Here is a 22273-nt window from a genome sequence, read left to right as displayed (position 1 = left end):
TTTAATTCACATTTTTTTCAAGTTTTCATAATTTTTCAAAATCAAATCTTTTTCAAATCATATCTTTTCAATCATATCTCTTTCAAAATCAATTTCTTTCCATTTTATATTTATTTTTACTATTTTCAAAAATCCTTGCTTCAATTCAAGATTTTCTAGTTGTTACTTGCCTATTAAGAAAGAATCAAAAGTTTTAATTCTAGAATCATACCTTCTAATTTCTTGTTAGTCAAGTAATCAACTTTAATTTTAAAACTTTCTCTTTTTAATTTTCAATCATATCTTCTCAATCATATCTTCTCAATCACATCTTTTTCAAAATTAACTCTCAATCATATCTTTTTGATTTCTAATTTCAAAATCTTTTTCAAAAATTACTTAATTTCTTTCCCAATTTTAGTTTTCGAAAATCATCAATCAATTTTTCAAAATTTCTTTTAATTATTTCAAAATCTTTTACTTTATTTTCGAAAATTCTTCCCCTCTTCTCACATCCTTCTATTTAAAGGACTAAGACTCCTCATCAAGGTGCAATTCGAACTCTGTCCCTCTTGATAAATTCGAATTCCCTCTTCTCCACCTCCTCCTTCTATTCTTCTTTTCCTCTGACACCTCAAGGAATCTCTATACTATGACATAGAGGATTCCCTACTTTCTTGTTATCTTTCATATGAGCAGGAACAAAGATAAAGGCATACTTGTTCAAGCTGATCCTGAACCTGAAAGGATCGTGAAGAGAAAGCTAAGAGAAGCTAAAGCACAACTCTCTCTAAAGGGCCTAACAGAGCTCTTCAAAGAAGAAGATACCATGGCAGCCGAAAACAACAACATTGCCAACAATACAAGGAAGGTGCTTGGTGACTTTACTGCACCTACTCTTGATTTCTATGGGAGAAGCATCTCAATTCCTGCCATTAGAGCAAATAACTTTGAGCTTAAGCCTCAATTAGTTTCTCTAATGCAACAGAATTACAAGTTTCATGGACTTCCATTGGAAGATCCTCATCAGTTCTTAGCTGAGTTCTTGCAAATCTGTGACACTGTCAAGACCAATGGGGTTGACCCTGAAGTCTACAGACTTATGCTCTTTCCTTTTGCTGTAAGAGACAGAGCTAGAACATGGTTGGATTCACAACCTAAGGAAAGCCTGAACTCTTGGGAAAATCTAGTCAATGCCTTCTTGGCAAAGTTCTTTCCACCTCAAAAATTGAGTTAAGTTCTTTACAAGCCTTGAAGCGAAAAACAATAAATATCCTTAATTTGGATCTTCGATTAGCTTAGGCTAGTGTGTGTGTGTGTCATTTAAGTGTGGGAAATCTTGGGACATTGGGTGAATAAAAGGGTAGTTTTGTATTTTTGTTGTAAATATTAGGAATTGGGTACATGCTCATGTGTAATGAATGTAAAACCTTATGCATTGATGATATTGTATATAGAAAGAAAAATGAGAAAAAGGAAAAGAAAAAAAACAATATGGAAAAGAAAAGAAAAAAATAGAAAAGAAAGAAACAAAGAAAAAGAAAGAAATAAGAGGGGACAAAATGCCCCAAAGCAAAGCTCAATAAGGGTTAATGCATAAGTGTTGTGAAATGAAAAAGAATACATAAGTATATGAAAAAGTGAGAAAAATGGGTAGTTAGGTTAGCTTTGAAATTGTATAGGATGTCACAGGTTAGGTGGGAAGTTTAAGCTTATCAAAGATTCAAATTTCAAGCTTACTTAACTATATATACATCCTTACCTTGACCCTAGCCCCATTACAACCTAAAGAAAAGACCTCATGATACTTGTATGCATGCATTGAATAACTGTTGATTGTTAGAAGAAGAACAAATCTTAGAAAGCATGAATAGGGGAGAATTTTGAGAATCGACCCTACACACTTGAGCGACTAGAGTGCAAACACTTCTGGTGAGGGTTCGATGCTCAATTCCTTGATTCTCGGCTTTTATGAGCATTCTTCTTACAAGTCTACTTGAATTTTATCTTGATATTTAAATTGGTAGGATTCATGAGTCGTCATGGGACCTTAGCCCTACTTGTGCATGTATGTTTTGGAGGATTGATTTATTTTTAACCAAGTAGGTAGAATCATTTTGCATTTAGTTGTATTTATATAGATAGTTGCCTATAGGTAGGGTGCATTTAGTTAGATCTCATTGAATAAATGTTGATGTCCTTTGCTTTCTCTTGGTTTAAGCATGAGGACATGCTTGGTTTAAGTGTGGGAAAGTTGATAAACCCCATATTTAGGGTTTATCTTGTGTTGAATTTAGAGGGTTTTGTCAACCTTTCTCCCATTTATCCAATGAAATAGCATGATTTTGTAAATTCTCCTTTAATTGTGCTTAAGAGTGAAAACATGCTTTTTAGGTCTTTAATTTGATAATTCTAATCCTCCCTTGATTCCATAAGATGCCTTGATATGCTTGCTAGTGATCTCAGGTTGGAAAAGACTAGGAATGGAGCAAAGGAGTGAGGAAGAAAGCATGCAAAGTGGAGAAATCATGAAAAGCCAAAGATTTGAACACGCACATGGACGCGCGCACGCACTAGGCGCTTACGCGCACCTTCCGAAACACTCCATGGACACGTACGCGTGCTGTGCGCGTACGCGTCGGTGTTGATATATAATTTTTTTAATGAAAATGTGGCCAGCGAATTCAGAAGGGTTGTGGGGCCCAATCCCAACCAATCTTTGCGCCAAAAATGGTATTTAAAGCCAAGGATTGAAAGGGAATCAAGATACTTCTATTCATTCACTTCATTACACACATTAGGATTAGTTTTAGTTAGTTTTAGAGAGAGAAGCTCTCACTTCTCTTTAGGATTAGGAATTAGGATTAGGTTTAGTTCTTAGATATATGTTTCAATTCATGCCTTCTTCTACTTTTTCTTCTCAATTCTTTGTTGTTGCATTTATGATTCCTCTATTCTTTTGTTGTAATTTCCTTCATGTTGTTTCTATGCTTTGTTGTAGATCTACTCTTGTTCCTTCTATTTTCTTCCAATTCAATTTGAGGTAATTCATAATAATTGTGTTTCTTTTGATTGTTGTTATTAATTTCTTGCAATAAATAGTTGTTAGATTTCATTGTTGTTATCAATTTACTTTACTTTCCTTTTACGCCTTCCAAGTGTTTGATGAAATGCTTGGTTGGATTTTAGTGTAGATTTTTCTCCTCTTGGCTTTGGTAGAGTAATTAGTGACGCTTGAGTTATCTAATTCCTTTGTTGATTGATAATTAGAAGTTGCTAATTGATTTGGATACCACTAATGCTAGTCTTTCCCTTGGGAGTTGGCTAGGACTTGTGGAATCAAGTTGATTCATCCACTTGACTTTCCTCCATAGTTAGAGGTTAACTAAGTGGTAGCAATGGATAATTGTGGTCACAATTGAGGAGGATAACTAGGATAGGACTTCTAGTTCTCATACCTTGCCAAGAGCTTTGTTAGTTGTTAGTTTATTTTCATTGCATTTTATATTTCTTGTCTCCTATCTCAAAAACCCCAATACATGACCCATAATCAATAACAAGAACACTCTATTGTAATTCCAAGGGAGAACGACCCGAGGTTCAATACTTCGGTTTATAAATTTAGGGGTTTGTACTTGTGACAAACAATCTTTTGTATGAAAGGATTATTGTTGGTTTAGAAACTATACTTGCAACGAGATTTCATTTGTGATGTCGGGGCATTTTGGCCAGTTTCACTGACCTTTTCTTTACTGTTTTAGGATAGTCTCATGCAATTTCTTAGGAAATAAGCAAGTTTTGGGTAGAATTTCACTTACATCTTGATTCAAGCAAACATGGTGCACTTTACATGATTTCATGAGAATTATGCATGAATTATATAACAAATTAGATGATGCATGTCTCATGATGTAGATTAGAACTTTGATGCACTTTATTGCTTGATTTCAGGACAAAGGAAGCAAGAAAGAACCACGTTAGCAGCCACGTTAGTCTAACTAACGTGACCACTAACGTGGAATGGGAGCTAGCTTGCAACGTAAATGAGAAAAGTAATCGCCAATAACGTCCTCGAAGCCATCATAGCCCACGTTAAGAGTCACGTTAACTAAGTTAATGTGAACTCTAACGTGGAAGAAAGAAAGTGGAGCCAACGTTAGTGACACTCACTTTTGTCACTAACGTTGGACACGTTGGACCAAGCTCATATTGGCCACGTTAGCTTCTACGTTAACATAGTTAACGTGGACTCTAACGTTGGGAAGCAAAAGAATGGCCAACGTTAGTGACACTCACCATTGTCACTAACGGTTGACCAAACTACTTTAAGCTACGTTAACTCTTACGTTAACTTAGTTAACGTGGAAGCTAACGTAGAGAAAGCAAACAATCGCCAACGTTAGTGACACTCACCTTTGTCACTAACGTTGGAAGGAGCCACAATGAACCAATATGAGCCACGTTAACTCCCACGTTAACTTAGTTAACGTGGAAGCTAACGTGGAGGGAAGGATGATGAGCCAACGTTAGTGACACTCACCTTTGTCACTAACGTTGGAGATGGCTATCATCACCACGTTAGAAGCCACGTTAACTCAGTTAACGTGGATTCTAACGTGGGGAGTAGGGGCATCTTAGAAAGTTAGTGACAAAGGCAAGTGTCACTAACGTTCTCGAAGGATTGGCAAGCTTACGTTAAGAGCCACGTTAACTAAGTTAACGTGGACTCTAACGTAGGGGAAGGGAGGACTCTCAACGTTATTGGAAAAGGTGAGTCCCAATAACGTGTGCGAAGGACCAAGAGGCAACGTTAGTGGTCACGCTGGTGCCACTAACGTTGAAGTTAACGTAGATCATCCTTGGTTAGGAACGTTAGTGAAAAAGGTGATTGTCACTAACGTTCTCGAGTCCACACTCTCACTTAACGTTAACGCCACTAACGTCCTGAGCTAAACACCCTGCCTACTTCACACTTTCTCTCTGCAAGTAAAGCTAAGCCCGCTGAAGAGGGTAACTACTTCAAACTCAAGATCCAAAGGCCCATATCCAAGACTTGAAGAACCAACTAGAAGATTAAAAGAGCAGTATATATAGGGGTAGTTTTGAATTAGAAAAAAAGCTTTTGAGGGGGTGGGAAATTTGAGAACTACTCTCTGTATAATTTTACTTTCTCTGCACTTCTAGTCGACTTTTCATAATGTATTTTCCATCTCTGTTTTCCACTTCCAGAGCTATGAACAACTAAACCCCTTTCATATAGTTAGGGAGCTCTATTATAATTTGATGGATCAATATTAGTTTTCATTACTCTTCTTTTATCTTTTCTCTTGATTTTACTAGAAAGCTTTCAATCTTCATCCAATTGGGTAGTTATCTTGGAAAAGAAGCTATTCATACTTGGATCTCTTCTGAACCTTGGAAGAGGAATGATGAGATCATGCTAGAAATACTTTCTCATGTTGGACCAAATTGGGGTTGGAAGGATATGGTGACTATAATTCTACCAACACTTGATTTGGGAATGCATGTGGTATAATCAGTGACCATACTTCATCTCTTCTCATGAGCAATTGACCAAGGAATTGGCTATTGATCTAGATTTGAGAGATTGAATTACAAGGAATTGTAATTCGATCACTGAAGATTGCCAAGGAGATCAATGAACGCATTGATTGAGGAAGAGATGAAAATGAACTTGATCCGGAGAATGCAACATCTCCTAAACCCAATGAATTCCCCATTCTGATATTACCCATTGTCTTTAATTTCTGCAATTTACTTTTATGAGTATTTTCCCCATTCCCATTTACAATTCTGCAATTTACTTTCCGCCATTATTTTCAGCTCTTTACTTCCAGCATTTACGTTTTTTGCTATTTACTTTCCCGCCATTTAATTTCCTGCAACTCTCAAACCAAATTCTGCTTAGCTCAACTAGAACATTCTTCCAATTAAAGTTGCTTGACCAATCAATCCCTGTGGGATTCGAGCTCACTCTATTGTGAGTTTTTACTGGACGACAATTCGGTTAACTTGCCGAAGGAAAATTGTTGAGAGACAAGTTTCCGTGCATCAAGTTTATGGCGCCGTTGCCGGGGATTGATTTTGTATCAACAATGATTAAATTGTAGGATAACTAGATTGAGCACTTTTCTTTTGTTTGATTTAAATTTCTGTTTGAGTAATTTACTTTCAGTTTTAGTTATTTTCTTCCCTTTACCCCCTACTCCTCTTTCTTCGTTATTTATAATTCAGTTTACTAACCCACTAACTATTCGATATATTGCATCACTCACACTAACAGCATTTCTAACAAGAATACTTTCTGCAACTATCTCCTTGCTTGTGCCTTGTTGGTTGTATGATAGGGAGAAGAAGCGGGGCTTCAACTTCTTTTGATTCTGAACTTGAGAGGACCTTCCTTAGATTAAGGAGGGAAGCAAGAGGAAAGAGACTAGTTGGTGCTGAAGAAGAGGAGGAGTACTTTGAACCATATATGGATGAGAATATGGAGAACCATCATGAAGAAGAGGCTCACAACCATGGCCAAGAAGGTCCAGCACATCAGGCTGGACAAGAGAGAAGGGTTCTGGGTTCGTACATCAATCCAAACCCAGGAAATTGCGGAAGTAGCATCCAAAGGCCAACCATACATGCCAACAACTTTGAACTAAAGCCACAGCTCATCACCCTTGTTCAGAACAATTGTTCATTCGGAGGAGGCGTCCAAAAAGACCCCAATCAACATCTAACCACCTTCCTAAGGATATGTGATACTGTGAAGTCTAATGGTGTTCATCCGGACACCTATAGACTACTCTTATTTCCCTTCTCACTCAAGGACAAGGCTTCTAAATGGCTAGAGTCCTTTCCAAAGGAGAGTTTAGCAACCTGGGAAGAGGTGGTGAACAAGTTCTTGGCAAGATTCTATCCTCCTCAACGGATCAATAGGCTGAGATCTGAGGTGCAAACCTTCAGGCAGCAAGATGGTGAGACTCTATATGAAGCATGGGAGAGGTTTAAGGACTTGACAAGAAGGTGTCCACCAGATATGTTCAATGAATGGGTGCAGCTACACATATTCTATGAAGGCCTTTCTTATGAATCAAAGAAGGCAGTAGACCATTCATCCGGGGGATCTCTGAACAAGAAGAAGACCATTGAAGAAGCCATAGATGTCATTGAGACTGTAGCTAAGAATGACTACTTCTATGCTTTCGAAAGAGGCAACACTAGAGGAGTGATGGAGCTAAACAATGTAGATGCACTGCTGGCCCAAAACAAGCTCATTACCAAGCAATTAGCTGACCTAACCAAGAAGATGGAGAGAAACCAAGTAGCAGCAATCACCACCACATCAGCAACCCAAGAAGGAGTGAGTGCAGAGGCAGAGGATGAGCAAGAACAAGCCAACTACATTGGAAACTTACCCAGGCAGACCCATGATCCATATTCCAAGACCTACAATCCTGGTTGGAGGAATCACCCAAACTTTGGATGGGGAAATCAACAAGATCAAAGCCAAGATTAGAGACGTCACAACCCCAACAACCATGCATCTCACCAACATTCCACACAGAGATCATATCAACACCACCCTAACAACACCTCTCCACATCAATACCAAAACCAAAACAACCCTTCTCATCACTCCAATCCTAACCCACTAACATCTGATGACAGACTCTCCAGAATTGAAACTCTACTTGAGGGCATATGCAAAGAGATTCAAGACAGTAAGGCATTCCGAGAAGAAGTGCGGTCCAATATGAAGAATCAAGATGCTGCCATCAAGAAACTCGAGACACAAATTGGCTACCTATTCAAGCAAATTCCCAGCCACAACCCTCGCAGTGATACTAACTCAAACCAAAGGGAGGAGTGTCAAGCTATCACCCTCAGAAGTGGAAAGGAATTGAAGGAGACTTCCAAGCAACCACAAGAGAAAGATTCAGTTGGAAAGAAGGAGGAACAAAATGAAGTTCAAGTCCCCACCTCCAACTCACATCAAAAGGAAGGAGAGGTGAAGCCATATGTTCCCAAAGTCCCATATCCTCAACAACTAAAGAAGAAGGGGGATGACAGCCAGTTCTCCAAATTTTTAGAAATCTTCAAGAAATTACAGATTAACATACCCTTTGCTGAAGCAATAGAGCAAATGCCGCTCTATGCCAAGTTCTTGAAGGAACTGATGACTAAGAGGAGAAGTTGGAAGAGCAACGAAACTGAGATACTAACTGAAGAATGTAGTGCTATCATTCAGCATAAACTACCCTAGAAATTGAAAGATCCTGGGAGCTTCCAGATCCCTTGTATTATAGGGGATATCACAGTGGAGAAAGCTCTATGTGACCTAGGAGCCAGCATAAATCTGATGTCAGTAGCTATGATGAGAAAAATGAAGATCGAGGAGGCTAAGCCAACAAAAATGGCCCTGCAACTAGCAGACCGATCGTTCAAATTCTCTCATGGTGTAGTAGAAGATTTGCTGGTGAGAGTGGGAGATTTCATCTTCCCAGTAGACTTTGTGGTGTTGGACATGCAAGAGGAAGCCAAGGCCTCCATCATCCTGGGAAGACCGTTCTTAGCTACTGCTGGAGCTGTCATTGATGTCCAAAAAGGTGACCTCACCCTAAGATTACACGATGAAAAGATGACATTCAATGTGTTCAAAGCCATGAGTTACCCACCAGAACAATTGGGAGAATGTATGAGGTTAGACTTACTGGAAGATGCAGAGCAGGAAAGCTTTGAAGAAGAAGAACCTGAAAGGGTGACAGAGGAGGAATCAACGTCTAGTGAAGAGGCTGCAATAGCAGAAATTCATATGCAAGGTGCACCAAAAGAAGACAATGAAAAGTTAGAAGCACCAAAACTAGAACTCAAGGCATTGCCACCCACTCTCAAATATGCATACTTAGGCGAGAATGAAAGCTACCTAGTGATCATAAACTCATCCCTCAGCCAAGATCAAGAGAATGAACTGCTCCAAGTGTTGCGAAATCATAAAGATGCCATTGGATGGACCCTCGCTGACCTGAAAGGGATCAGTTTGGCCATATGCATATAAAATACTGTTGGAAGATGATGCCAAACCATCCATTCAATCCCAAAGGAGGCTGAACCCAATCATGAAGGAAGTGGTACAGAAGGAAGTTATGAAGTTGTGGCAGGAAGGGGTAATCTACCCGATCTCAGATAGCCCCTGGGTCAGCCCCGTGCATGTTGTTCCGAAAAAGGGAGGAATCACTGTAGTTCCCAATGAGAGGAACGAACTAATCCCCACCACGACCGTCACAGGATGGCGGATGTGCATAGACTACAGAAAACTAAATGAAGCTACACGAAAAGACCATTTCCCCCTTCCATTCATGGATCAGATGTTGGAAAGACTCGCAGGACACTCATACTATTGTTTTCTTGACGGTTATTCAGGATATAACCAAATAGTGGTTGATCCCAGAGACCAAGAGAAAATCTCATTTACTTGCCCATATGGAGTGTTTGCTTACAGGCGCATGCCATTTGGGCTATGTAATGTGCCTGCAACTTTCCAACGCTGCATGCTATCTATCTTCTCGGATATGATAGAGAAATTCATTGAAGTGTTTATGGATGATTTTTTGGTATTCGGAGATTCCTTTCCTAGTTGCTTAAATCACCTAGCCTTGGTATTGAAAAGGTGCCAAGAGACCAATCTGGTCCTGAACTGGGAGAAATGTCACTTTATGGTAACTGAAGGAATAGTCCTTGGCCATAAGGTTTCTAACCAAGGCACTGAGGTTGACAGAGCTAAGGTGGAACTTATTGAAAAATTTCCCCCACCCAGTGATGTCAAGGCAATTAAGAGTTTTTTAGGGCATGCTGGCTTTTACAGGAGGTTTATTAAAGATTTTTCAAAGATAGCCAAGCCCTTAAGCAATCTCCTTGTATCTGATACACCGTTTGTCTTCGATGAAAAATGCATGCTAGCATTCAAAAACTTAAAACAGAGGCTGTCCTCTGCCCCTATCATTTCCCTACCTGATTGGAACCTACCTTTTGAATTGATGTGTGATGCATCTGATTTTACAGTTGGGGCCGTGTTAGGGCAGAGGAAAGATAACTTAGTCCATGTGATCTACTATGCTAGCAAAGTCCTCAATGACACTCAAAGAAATTATACCACTACCGAAAAGGAGTTGCTAGCAATAGTTTTTGCATTTAACAAGTTTAGATCATACCTCATTGGTGCTAAAGTGATTGTTTTCACAGATCACACAGCCCTTAAATATTTGTTTGCCAAGCAAGAATCAAAACCAAGAATAATAAGATGGATCTTATTATTGCAGGAATTCAACATTGAAATTAGAGACAAGAAAGGAGTGGAGAACAAGGTAGCAGATCACCTATCCAGAATCCCTCATGATAAAGGTGGAACACATGATACAAGTGTAAATGAGCTCTTTCCTGATGAGCAGTTGATGACAGTTCATAAAGCACCATGGTTTGCAGACATTGCCAACTTCAAGGCAACTGGGGCTTTACCTCCAGAGATCAACAAACATAAAAAAAGAAAGCTCATAAATGATGCAAAATATTTTGTCTGGGATGAGCCATATCTCTTCAAGAAGTGTTCAGATGGAATCCCGAGAAGATGTGTTTGAGAAGAAGAAGGACGAGAGGTCCTGTGGAATTGCCACGGCTCATGCTATGGAAGCCATTTTGGAGGGGACATAACTGCAGCCAAGGTGTTACAAAGCGGATTCTTTTAGCCCACCCTTTTCAAGGATGCCAAAGAACTAGTAAAGAACTGCAATGAATGCCAAAGAGCTGGAAACTTGCCCAGAAGAAATGAGATGCCACAGAATTTCATCTTAGAACTGGAACTGTTTGATGTGTGGGGAATCGATTGCATGGGACCATTCCCAACCTCATATTCAAACAAGTACATTTTGGTGGCAGTGGACTACGTTTCCAAGTGGGTGGAGGCTATCGCAACCCCAACAAATGATAACAAGGTGGTCATGAACTTCCTCAGGAAGAATATCTTTAGCCGGTTTGGAGTCCCACGAGCACTCATCAGTGATGGAGGGAGCCACTTTTGTAACAGACCACTAGAAGCTCTTCTCCTACGATACGGGGTGAAACACAAGGTTGTAACGCCTTACCATCCCCAAACAAGTGGGCAAACTGAGATATCTAATAGAGAGCTAAAAAGGATTTTGGAAAAGACTGTGGGAACATCAAGAAAGGATTAGTCGAAGAAGCTGGATGATGCTCTTTGGGCATACAGAACAGCATTCAAAACACCACTCAGGATGTCCCCATATCAGCTGGTATATGGGAAAGCTTGTCACCTACCACTGGAGCTGGAACACAAAGCTCTCTGGGCTCTCAAGATACTAAATTTTGATAGCATTGCTGCTGGTGCAAAGAGGATTCTCCAGCTGCAAGAGATGGAGGAATTTAGATCTGAAGCCTATGAAAATGCCAAGATTTATAAAGCAAAGGCGAAAAGAAGGCATGACCTCCATCTAGCACCCAGGAATTTCGCAAAAGGGCAGCAAGTACTCCTCTACAACTCAAAATTGAGACTGTTCCCAGGAAAACTCAAATCAAGGTGGTCAGGACCCTTTCTTGTCACAAAAGTCTCCCCATATGGACACAGGAAATCATGGATGAAAGTTCTGAGAGGACTTTCACTGTGAATGGACAAAGGCTCAAACACTATATGGGCAACATGGGGGAAAACCCCAAAGTGAAGTATCATCTCAAGTAATGGAGGGATCGTCGAGCTAGCGACGCTAAAACAGCGCTTTATTGGGAGGCAACCCAACCTAAGGTAGTTTCTTTTTCATCGTCATTTGAATAAAGACCACAAGTTGTTTCCCCTGTATTACAAGGAGCTAAGTTTAGTGTTTCACACCAAAACGATCCAAGAGTGAAAGTCTGATTCTAAGTTTGGTGTTCCACCGAAGATATTAGTTAGAATCACACTACACTCCAATGGCAAAATGCTAGCGCTAACTAATCAGGGGAACCACTTAGCAGTAGTTTAGTCTTTAGTTAATAGTTGCTTAGTTAATAACAACGATGAGGCTCTCTGCAAGTATGCAATCTGTTGTACTAGGCAAGGAACTAAGTTTGGTGTTCACACACCAAATTAAGTTCAGAAATTCACAAGCATACATGCAAGCTAACTATTTCTCAAGTGCTTTGGGAACAAGCAACTTCCAATAACTTTGCAGGAGCCTTCTAAGGAAATGGTGCACCATCATCCAAGGAAATGAATGAGCAAAAACTATGGATGATGACAACAGGGGGACAGCTAGAAACCATCACCCGAAGGTCGTATTGTTACTTAATTCCATATACTTGAAATGCTAAAAAAACATTGGAAGTACCAAGGTGCCCTTGATTAATAGTTACTCATTAGTTTAAACCATTAGAATTGAATGTTTATTTTTATTGCTTTTGTCATATGTGTGTTGTCCACGATACTCACTGCAGAGTAAGTTCCTAAATTTTGTGGTGTGGTAATAGATTAGCTAAGTTGGTTCACCAATAAGGTGGGATGGCAACTATCTCTCCTGAATCATATGCTTGAAACACACCCCATGAGACTAGCTGAATAACAAGATCCCAATAAGAAAAAGAGAAAGAAAAATGAAAGTTAAAGAATAAAAGAAAAAGAGTAAGAAATAAGGCTAGGCACCAAGGGTTTGAATCTTGAGGGATATGTCTGTGGTGCTCTTGTGTAAGGGATTTACTTGGATGAATAAGCTCTTAGGGGTGCCTTATCACTTGGTAACTTGGGTTAACTAACCCGGGATTATCAGCTGAAAGTCCACTATCAAGAGTAACCCTTGCTACAGAACACTTAGTAACCCAAAGAGGTGCTGGACACCAAGGTCTCAAGAAAAGAAAATAACAAACCATGTGCCTGTTGTGTGTATGTATGGGGGAAAGAGACTTGAGGAAGTAAGTCCGTAGGGGTGTCTTAACACCTAGCACCTTGAACCAACTGGTTCGGGAGTGCTGGCTGAAAGCTTATCTTAAAGAGTCGCCCCCTCACAGAGCACCAAGTCTAAAGAACACAAATAAGCCCTGAAATGACAAAAAGGATCAATGAATAAAAGTTTCATAAGGTGCAGTCAAGTGAGTATTCAGGGACATGATAAAGGTCTGAAAGCTAGTAAAGGAATGAACCAAAGTTGCTATGCATGAAACCACCATAAAACCAAGGACATAACTTCCACAATAATGACTCATTTCTCTGGGCATTTCATTCATCATTCTCTTGTTCCAGTACTTGCTTAGGGACAAGCAAGCTTTAAGTTTGGTGTTGTGATGCCGGGGCATTTTGGCCAGTTTCACTGACCTTTTCTTTACTGTTTTAGGATAGTTTCATGCATTTTCTTAGGAAATAAGCAAGTTTTGGGTAGAATTTCACTTACATCTTGATTCAAGCAAACATGGTGCACTTTACATGATTTCATGAGAATTATGCATGAATTATATAACAAATTAGATGATGCATGTCTCATGATGTGGATTAGAACTTTGATGCACTTTATTGCTTGATTTCAGGACAAAGGAAGCAAGAAAGAACCACGTTAGCAGCCACGTTAGTCTAACTAACGTGACCACTAACGTGGAATGGGAGCTAGCTTGCAACGTTAATGAGAAAAGTAATCGCTAATAACGTCCTCGCAGCCATCATAGCCTAAGTTAAGAGTCACGTTAACTAAGTTAATGTGAACTCTAACGTGGAAGAAAGAAAGTGGAGCCAACGTTAGTGACACTCACCTTTGTCACTAACGTTGGACCAAGCTCATATTGGACACGTTAGCTTCCACGTTAACATAGTTAACGTGGACTCTAACGTTGGGAAGCAAAAGAATGGCCAACGTTAGTGACAGTCAGCATTCTCACTAACGTTGGACCAAGCTACTTTGAGCTACGTTAAGTCCCACGTTAACTTAGTTAACGTGGAAGCTAACGTAGAGAAAGCAAACAATCGCCAACGTTAGTGACACTCACCTTTGTCACTAACGTTGGAAGGAGCCACAATGAACCAATATGAGCCACGTTAACTCCCACGTTAACTTAGTTAACGTGGAAGCTAACGTGGAGGGAAGGATGATGAGCCAACGTTAGTGACACTCACCTTTGTCACTAACGTTGGAGATGGCTATCATCACCACGTTAGAAGCCACGTTAACTCAGTTAACGTGGATTCTAACGTGGGGAGTAGGGGCATCTTAGAAAGTTAGTGACAAAGGCAAGTGTCACTAACGTTCTCGAAGGATTGGCAAGCTTACGTTAAGAGCCACGTTAACTAAGTTAACGTGGACTCTAACGTAGGGGAAGGGAGGACTCTCAACGTTATTGGAAAAGGTGAGTCCCAATAACGTGTGCGAAGGACCAAGAGGCAACGTTAGTGGTCACGCTGGTGCCACTAACGTTGAAGTTAACGTAGATCATCCTTGGTTAGGAACGTTAGTGAAAAAGGTGATTGTCACTAACGTTCTCGAGTCCACACTCTCACTTAACGTTAACGCCACTAACGTCCTGAGCTAAACACCCTGCCTACTTCACACTTTCTCTCTGCAAGTAAAGCTAAGCCCGCTGAAGAGGGTAACTACTTCAAACTCAAGATCCAAAGGCCCATATCCAAGACTTGAAGAACCAACTAGAAGATTAAAAGAGCAGTATATATAGGGGTAGTTTTGAATTAGAAAAAAAGCTTTTGAGGGGGTGGGAAATTTGAGAACTACTCTCTGTATAATTTTACTTTCTCTGCACTTCTAGTCGACTTTTCATAATGTATTTTCCATCTCTGTTTTCCACTTCCAGAGCTATGAACAACTAAACCCCTTTCATATAGTTAGGGAGCTCTATTATAATTTGATGGATCAATATTAGTTTTCATTACTCTTCTTTTATCTTTTCTCTTGATTTTACTAGAAAGCTTTCAATCTTCATCCAATTGGGTAGTTATCTTGGAAAAGAAGCTATTCATACTTGGATCTCTTCTGAACCTTGGAAGAGGAATGATGAGATCATGCTAGAAATGCTTTCTCATGTTGGACCAAATTGGGGTTGGAAGGATATGGTGACTATAATTCTACCAACACTTGATTTGGGAATGCATGTGGTATAATCAGTGACCATACTTCATCTCTTCTCATGAGCAATTGACCAAGGAATTGGCTATTGATCTAGATTTGAGAGATTGAATTACAAGGAATTGTAATTCGGTCACTTAAGATTGCCAAGGAGATCAATGAACGCATTGATTGAGGAAGAGATGAAAATGAACTTGATCCGGAGAATGCAACATCTCCTAAACCCAATGAATTCCCCATTCTGATCTTACCCATTCTCTTTAATTTCTGTAATTTACTTTTATGAGTATCTTTCCCATTCCCATTTACAATTCTGCAATTTACTTTCCGCCATTATTTTTAGCTCTTTACTTCCAGCATTTACATTTTCTGCTATTTACATTCCCGCCATTTAATTTCCTGCAACTCTCAAACCAAATTCTACTTAGCTCAACTAGAACATTCTTCCAATTAAAGTTGCTTGACCAATCAATGGGATTCGACCTCACTCTATTGTGAGTTTTTACTTGACGACAATTCGGTATACTTGCCGAAGGAAAATTGTTGAGAGACAAGTTTTCGTGCATCAATTTGTGAATTCTAGACCACACAAAAGTCCAATCATCAGGCCATGTTGCCTATTTTCTTTGTGAAGGAGTGTAGCGCTCCTTCCTTGTTCTTCATGAAGCTCCCTGGTTCGAACCCTTGCCAAACCATTTTGGCTAATTTCTTTTGCAAGTAGCGCTTCTCTTTTCCACTCTTTAGCTTTTCACTTTGTTTTTCTTTGGGAAGGAGCCCGAAAAGGTTTACTGAGTTAACCGAGCGCTTTGCTTGTTGCCTTGCTTCCTTGGCTTTGAGTAGTGCTCGGTTAAGTGAGAGAGCGCAGCTTCCTTGCCTTTTGCTTTCTTGGATTTGAGTAGTGCTTGCATAGAGAGCGCTGAGCTCTTTGAGAGAGCGCTATGGCTTTTCTCCTTTGATGTGCCACGCTTTTCTTTCCTTTGGCTACGCTTCGTAGGCCATACTTTCTTGTTTCTTTCTTTTCTTCTCCTACAAGTAATTAAAACAACCAATCAAAGTATCACCAAATTCACAAGGTTTATAAATCATTCAAAAACCAATTAATTTTAGCTTAAACCTCATGATTTCGTGTCAAATAAAGGATGGTTGATTGATTCAACAAAACCATGCAAATCCACTCCAAACCACTTACTTATAATGCAAGAAAGTGCATAAAACCTAATGAAACAAGTGAAAAATGCTTGAAAAGCTAACATAAGATGACTTGTCATCACAACACCAAACTTAAACCTTGCTTGTCCCCAATCAAGCACTAAACATAAGAGAAAATGAAATGAAACAGAGAAGTTAGCTCATTTATTACTTGCTGCTATATAGGAAATGTTTCCCCAAAGGTTTACTAAGGTTGCTGCTACAATGCTTTGCTTTTGCTTGATCCCTTTCTAGCTTTTCCTTTCTTATTTTGCTTAGAGAGCTTATTACTTATTGAAGGCTTGGTGGCAAATGTTGCAGCAGCCTTTGGCTTAACTTTGCTCAATATTTCTTCACCACAGACGCATGGCTCACATTTTCTTCCTAGGAGCATTGATGCCCAACATCTCTTTGGATCACTAAATATTTTGTAGCTAGGTTGCTCTTGATAGTGAACTTTTGGTTGGAAATCCCAAATCAGTTGATCTAAGTGGCCAAGTTTCAAAATACTCCTCAGAACCTACTTGTCCAAGCATATCCTAGTACCAAAAATACCACAGGCATATGTCATAGGGTCCAAGCTATTGGTGTCTAGCCTTATTGTTTGTTTCTTTGCCAATTCTTGGCTTTTCTCTTCCTTTTTCTTTTTGTTTTGATTCATTATCAAGGGACATTCATTTATAGCAGACTTTATAGCAGCAAGCTAGTTCACACTTTAAAGAACATCTTATTATACAGCATTTATTATTGAGCTAACAATTGAATCAAACAAGTACCACCATTGACTTTCATTCTAATTTCTACAACATTGGACATTTGCCTTTTCTAAATCAAACATTTTTCTTTTATTTATTGCAGAAAGGAACAAAACAAAATTCAAGCTAATGATGGATGACAAACATAATGCAATTCACTTGTAAGAAAACTACCTAGAATATAAAATTGCAAAACATAAAGCATTTGGAGGCATCTCATATCTCAGATATGCATCTTCCTTATTAAATTTTGAAAAGAAAACATGAAAGAAACTCCACCAGCTTCTAATTGTCATGTCCCTTGTTCTTGCTTGATTCTCCCTTTTTCTTCCTTTTCTTGGTTTAATCCTGAGCCTCTTCAACAGGGAACCTTCTCTTCCAGATAGGGTCTATTTGACCCGAAAGTCCAACTTCCTCTAATCCTTGCTCCATGCACGCTATATTCTTCTCGGCTCTGGCTTTCTGACGGTCTGCTAGCTCTGGGCATTGCACAAATGGCTTGATTTGTGGTTCTAATGCTGGCATGCTGTGGACCAAGTAATTCAACTTTGTTTGTGGTGTCTATATCATACTCTATTCTATCATGATGCCTACTCTCTCCAATGGTATGATATATGTTCTTCCACTGATATAAATTGTGAGTGTACTCCCCATACTTGACTTGATTCAGGAACAATCTGTCATATGACTCTCGAAAATCTGCTGATTGTTCCCTTTGGCCCTCAAGAATCTTTGTTTGGAATTCTTGTTGTTGAGCCATCATTTGTTGCTGCCAGCTCTCTTGTCGCTCCTCCATTTGGCGCTGCCAGTTCTCTCTTCCCTCTCTATTCTTCATGTACTGCTCCTGTTGTTGCAAATATAGCTCATGCTGCCTTAAATACTGCTCTTGTACTCTCATGTTTTGTTGAGATATTTCCTCAAGAGCTCTTTGCAATTGGCTAATGTCTATAGCACCAGGAGCTTGCTCTTCCTCCACTTGTGGTCTTCTTCTCCTTTGGGGTCTTTCTTCTTGATCATCATCTTCAGTAATGCCTTCCATGCTTCTCTTTGTGATTCCGTTTCCTCTTTTTACTTTATCTGTGTCCTCGTCTTCAAAGAGTACCCCAGCCCTGTTGCATAGCCTTAGAATGGTGCTTGGATGACCAAGCCTACTCGATTTATTTGTGCTTTCGGCCATCTCCTGAATACTGTTGGCTATGAGTTGTGAAAGTTTGATTTCTCCTCCATGTAGGATGCAGTATGTCAAGAGTGCTCGCTTGACTATGACCGCTGAGGTGTTTCTAGTAGGGAGTATAGATCTCCTTACTTTCTCATACCACCCCTTGGCCTCAGGAGTGAGATCTATTCTTTTCAAGTGGCTTGGGACTCTCTTTGAATCTCTTTCCAAACATATCCCCTGTAATATCTCATCAGGGTCGTTCTCTCCCTGTAGTCTATCCTCAAAGCTAAGCTCTCCATAGGTTATGGTTCTCAACTGTATGGCCCTTGTAATTGATGATGGACTAAAATCCACCTCAACACCTCTGACATAACTTTTATAAGGGGTGTTGTCCTTGCTCTCTTTCACAGCATTGGCGTAAAATTCCTTATTATAACTGCACTAATGTCAGTGAGAGGATAGCATAGAAGCTCCCACCTCCTTTCCTTAGTAATTTGTCTCATGATTGGATACTCCCCCTACCTCAGTTTGAAGCCCATCTCAGGAATACCATGCTTTGATTTCATGAGCCTATGATATCTTGCTTCATGAAACTAAGATTTAAATTTCTTTGTATTATAGGTTGGGGGTTCGGCCACCATTAGTGCTTTTCCTTTTCTTCTACTAGAACTTGATGAGGCCATGAGTTTAGAAAGAGGGAAGAAATAAGGGTGAACTTCGGTTGGGGTGAGGTTCGGTTTTGTTGTGAAAAGAAGGGAAAATGATGTGCTGTTTAGGGAAGAGGGGTACTGAACATGTTTTCGGATAAGTGAAAGGTTAAACAAAGGCTTATAGATGTGAGAAAAGCTTGTATGAATGTGTAGTTCATGAAGTGTCTCAAACTATTTATAGACAAGGCATTAAGGTTTTGAACAAAAACACACTTGAAGGGAGCAATTCGGTTAAGAACATGAAGGGTGAGGATTGAGCTAAACATTATGGGAAACTCATGAGATGAACGGTTTGCATGCATAGTTGAAGGTTGACAAGGATTCTTTCCCCATTGGATGCATGAGGTTCGGTCTCCAAGGGTGCATACATGCAGATTTTGTTTTCCAAGGGGCACGCTTCTCTAAGCACATGTGATCACCCTCCCTTGGCTTGTCATAACCATGCCTTTCCTCCTCTTTTGTCCTCTTCTCAATCTTCTTTTTCCTATTCAATTAAATCAACAAAATAGTGAGCCTTAGGATTCAAAAGTGGCACAGTGGTGTGGTGATAGGCATTTAAACAATTTAACATGTTCCTTATTCATAAATAAACAATTGTGCTCCTTAAATAGTAAACCAAGATTTTGTGAACACCAAACTTGTCCCTTGCTAAGAGATCAATGTAAAATGCAAGTAATCCATCACAATTGGTACCTTCATTATAAGAAACATTTTATTTTATACCATAAATTCCTAAAATAAAACAATGTATGATCCTTCTATTCATACATTTGATTTTATGAACAAAATTGATTTATCTGCAATTTAATGTGTATGCAGATGCCAAACTTAATATTTGGCCATATTCTCCATCAAAATGAAATAGCATTGATAAACCACTATTTTATGATTTATAATGTGTTTAATTGTGTGGTTTTATCATGATCTTTATCCACTTATTCATATGATTAGCATGCATTTATATTTCCTTCCTAAAATTATTACATGATTGAAAACATGCTTCCTAGAGACTTTTAATTACGAATTTTAATTCTCCTTTATTCCATTCGATGCCGTGATCTGTGTGTTAAGTGTTTCAGGCTTTATAGGGCATGAATGAATTGGAGATTAGAAAGGAAGCTGCAAAAATGGAAGGAACACAAGAAATTGAGGAGATGACCAGTGAGAAGTGACGCGGCCGCATGGCTCACGCGACTGCGCGAAAGAGAGGAAATCACAGTGACGCGGCCGCATGGCTCACGCGACCGTGCGGATTGGAATAGCACAAGTGACGCGGAGGCGTGGACGACGCGCTCGCGTGGCAGGGCAAAACACCGAATGACGCGGCCGCATGAATGACGCGATCGCGTGACGTGCGTGATCTGCATAATCTGCAGAATTCGATGGGGGTGATTTTGGGCCCTGTTTTGACCGAGTTTTCGGCCCAGAAAAGTAGACTAGACCCAGAGGACATGCAAAAACCAACAACAACATTCATTCTACACAATTTTAGTTTTTAGATCTAGTTTTTAGTTCTACACATTCATAGTTCTTAGGATTTTTATTTCTATTGCTTTTTGGGATATTGAGAAGAGTTATTACCTCACCAAGACTTCATCATTCTAGTTCGTTTTCTTTACTTGGCTCTACTCTTCCATGTCCTTTAATTTACTCAATTTTACTATTGGATTATTTTAGAATTTATTAATACAAGAATTACTTTTATTTTTAATTGATTTCTTTGATTTCTATTTATCATGTCTTTCTTTAATTCCCTTTCCTATGTTATGAATTCTACATTCACAATGAGCGAGTAGTTCCCTAACTTGATGGGGAGTTGATTGAAAGGAACCCTTGAATTGGAATGCTTAAAAAGAAGAATTGTAATTGGGTTTATTGTTGGATTGCCCTCTAGTCACTGACACCAATCCCTTTTAATTGAGTGGGTTGGAACTTGTGAATAGAAGTAGCATTCCAACTTGTTTGACTTTCCCTTACCTAGTAAAGGATAACTAAACAGAACAACCTTCAATTATCAATTAATCTTGAGAGTACTCCAACAAGAATAGGGCTTCCAGCTAATCTACTCCCAGTCAAGGCTTTTATTTAAATTACATAAATTCTCTAATTTAATTTCCTGTTATTCAATTCAAACCATTTTGAAAACATTTGATTAATAAAATAGCACACCTTTCTGCAACTCGTTGGGAGACGACCTGGGATTCATACTCCCAGTATTTTAATTTTAATTTTTGTGACACCCTTCTAAATTGATAAGCGGTTTCTGGTTGGTTAAGAACTATACTTGCAACGCATATCTTATAACAATTCTTGACTCGTCAATTTCCACCACGTCAATTTTTGGCGCCGTTGCCGGGAAGTTGTAATAGAGTGCTAAGTTATTGATTGGAATTTATTTATTTGTATTTTATTTTATCTTGCTACTATGGGCTACTTGTTTCTTTCGTTAGATGATGCGTTCACTTCCTGATCCATGCTTGCCAGTATTCGATCCTGACATTGAAAGAACTATTTCACGAATAAGGCAAGCTCGGCGTCGGTTAGTCCTCTCTGAGGGCGGATCTGAAACATCATTTGAGGAAGAAACCAGCCCCCGTTCTACTGATTCGGTTGATTTATGTGTAGGTGACATGGCAGCACCTAGGAGACTTACTATCCAAGAGGCTGGAGCCCCTGATTTTACAATGCAACTGTTTCAAGCGCAACACCCAGCGGTGGCTACAGACTTTGAAATAAAGACTGCACTGCTCAATTTGATGCCCAAGTTTCATGGCTTACCTACTCAAGAGCCTATCAAGCACCTGAGAGATTTTAAAGCAGCCTGTTCTACTGTCAGGCGTGATGGTGCAGATGAAACTTCAATTTTGTTGAAAGCTTTCCCATTTTTTCTTGAGGGAAAGGCAAGAGAGTGGTACAACACTCAACCCGCAGCAAATGTATCCAACTGGGATACACTTAGAAGAGAATTTTTGGAAAAGTTCTTTCCAGTGAAAGTTACTGATAAACTGAGGAAAGACATTTCCATGATTGTTCAGGACAAATCTGAGACTCTCTATGAATACTGAGAGCGCTTCAATAATCTTCTGGAAGCATGCCCCCACCATATGATTGACAAGATAGTGTTACTCGGTTACGTCACACAGGGCATGACGCCCCAAGATAAGACCACATTGGAAAGTGCTAGCAATGGGTCTATGAAAAAGTACAAGACCACTAATGAGGCATGGCAATTGATCAGCGACTTAGCTGAATCTACTCGAAATCACAGGCAGAAACAAGGCTATTCAAAAACCGTTGTAGAAGTATCCTCTAGCAGAGAGACTGCTGCTCTAACTCAGAGTATCTGTAAAATGACCAACTTGCTGAAGC

At 39.5% G+C, this 22273-nt stretch overlaps 2 non-coding genes across 2 annotated transcripts; both read right to left on the bottom strand.

Annotated features, from left to right (window-relative positions):
• Positions 1-6928: 6928 nt before the first annotated feature.
• On the bottom strand, positions 6929-7035 carry LOC148571392 (small nucleolar RNA R71). The gene has a single exon (XR_015908249.1). It is a non-coding gene; the product is annotated as a small nucleolar RNA R71 (small nucleolar RNA).
• A 14871-nt stretch (positions 7036-21906) lies between these two features.
• Positions 21907-22014, bottom strand: LOC148571391 (small nucleolar RNA R71). Its single transcript, XR_015908622.1, has one exon. It is a non-coding gene; the product is annotated as a small nucleolar RNA R71 (small nucleolar RNA).
• Positions 22015-22273: the final 259 nt, after the last annotated feature.

The sequence above is a fragment of the Arachis ipaensis genome, chromosome B3 (assembly GCF_059453495.1).
Source record: "Arachis ipaensis isolate K30076 ecotype BB chromosome B3, ASM5945349v1, whole genome shotgun sequence".
Taxonomy (NCBI): domain Eukaryota; kingdom Viridiplantae; phylum Streptophyta; class Magnoliopsida; order Fabales; family Fabaceae; genus Arachis; species Arachis ipaensis.
The sequence above is the reverse complement of the archived record's forward strand: the minus strand, read 5'-3'. Positions and strand labels throughout refer to the sequence as shown.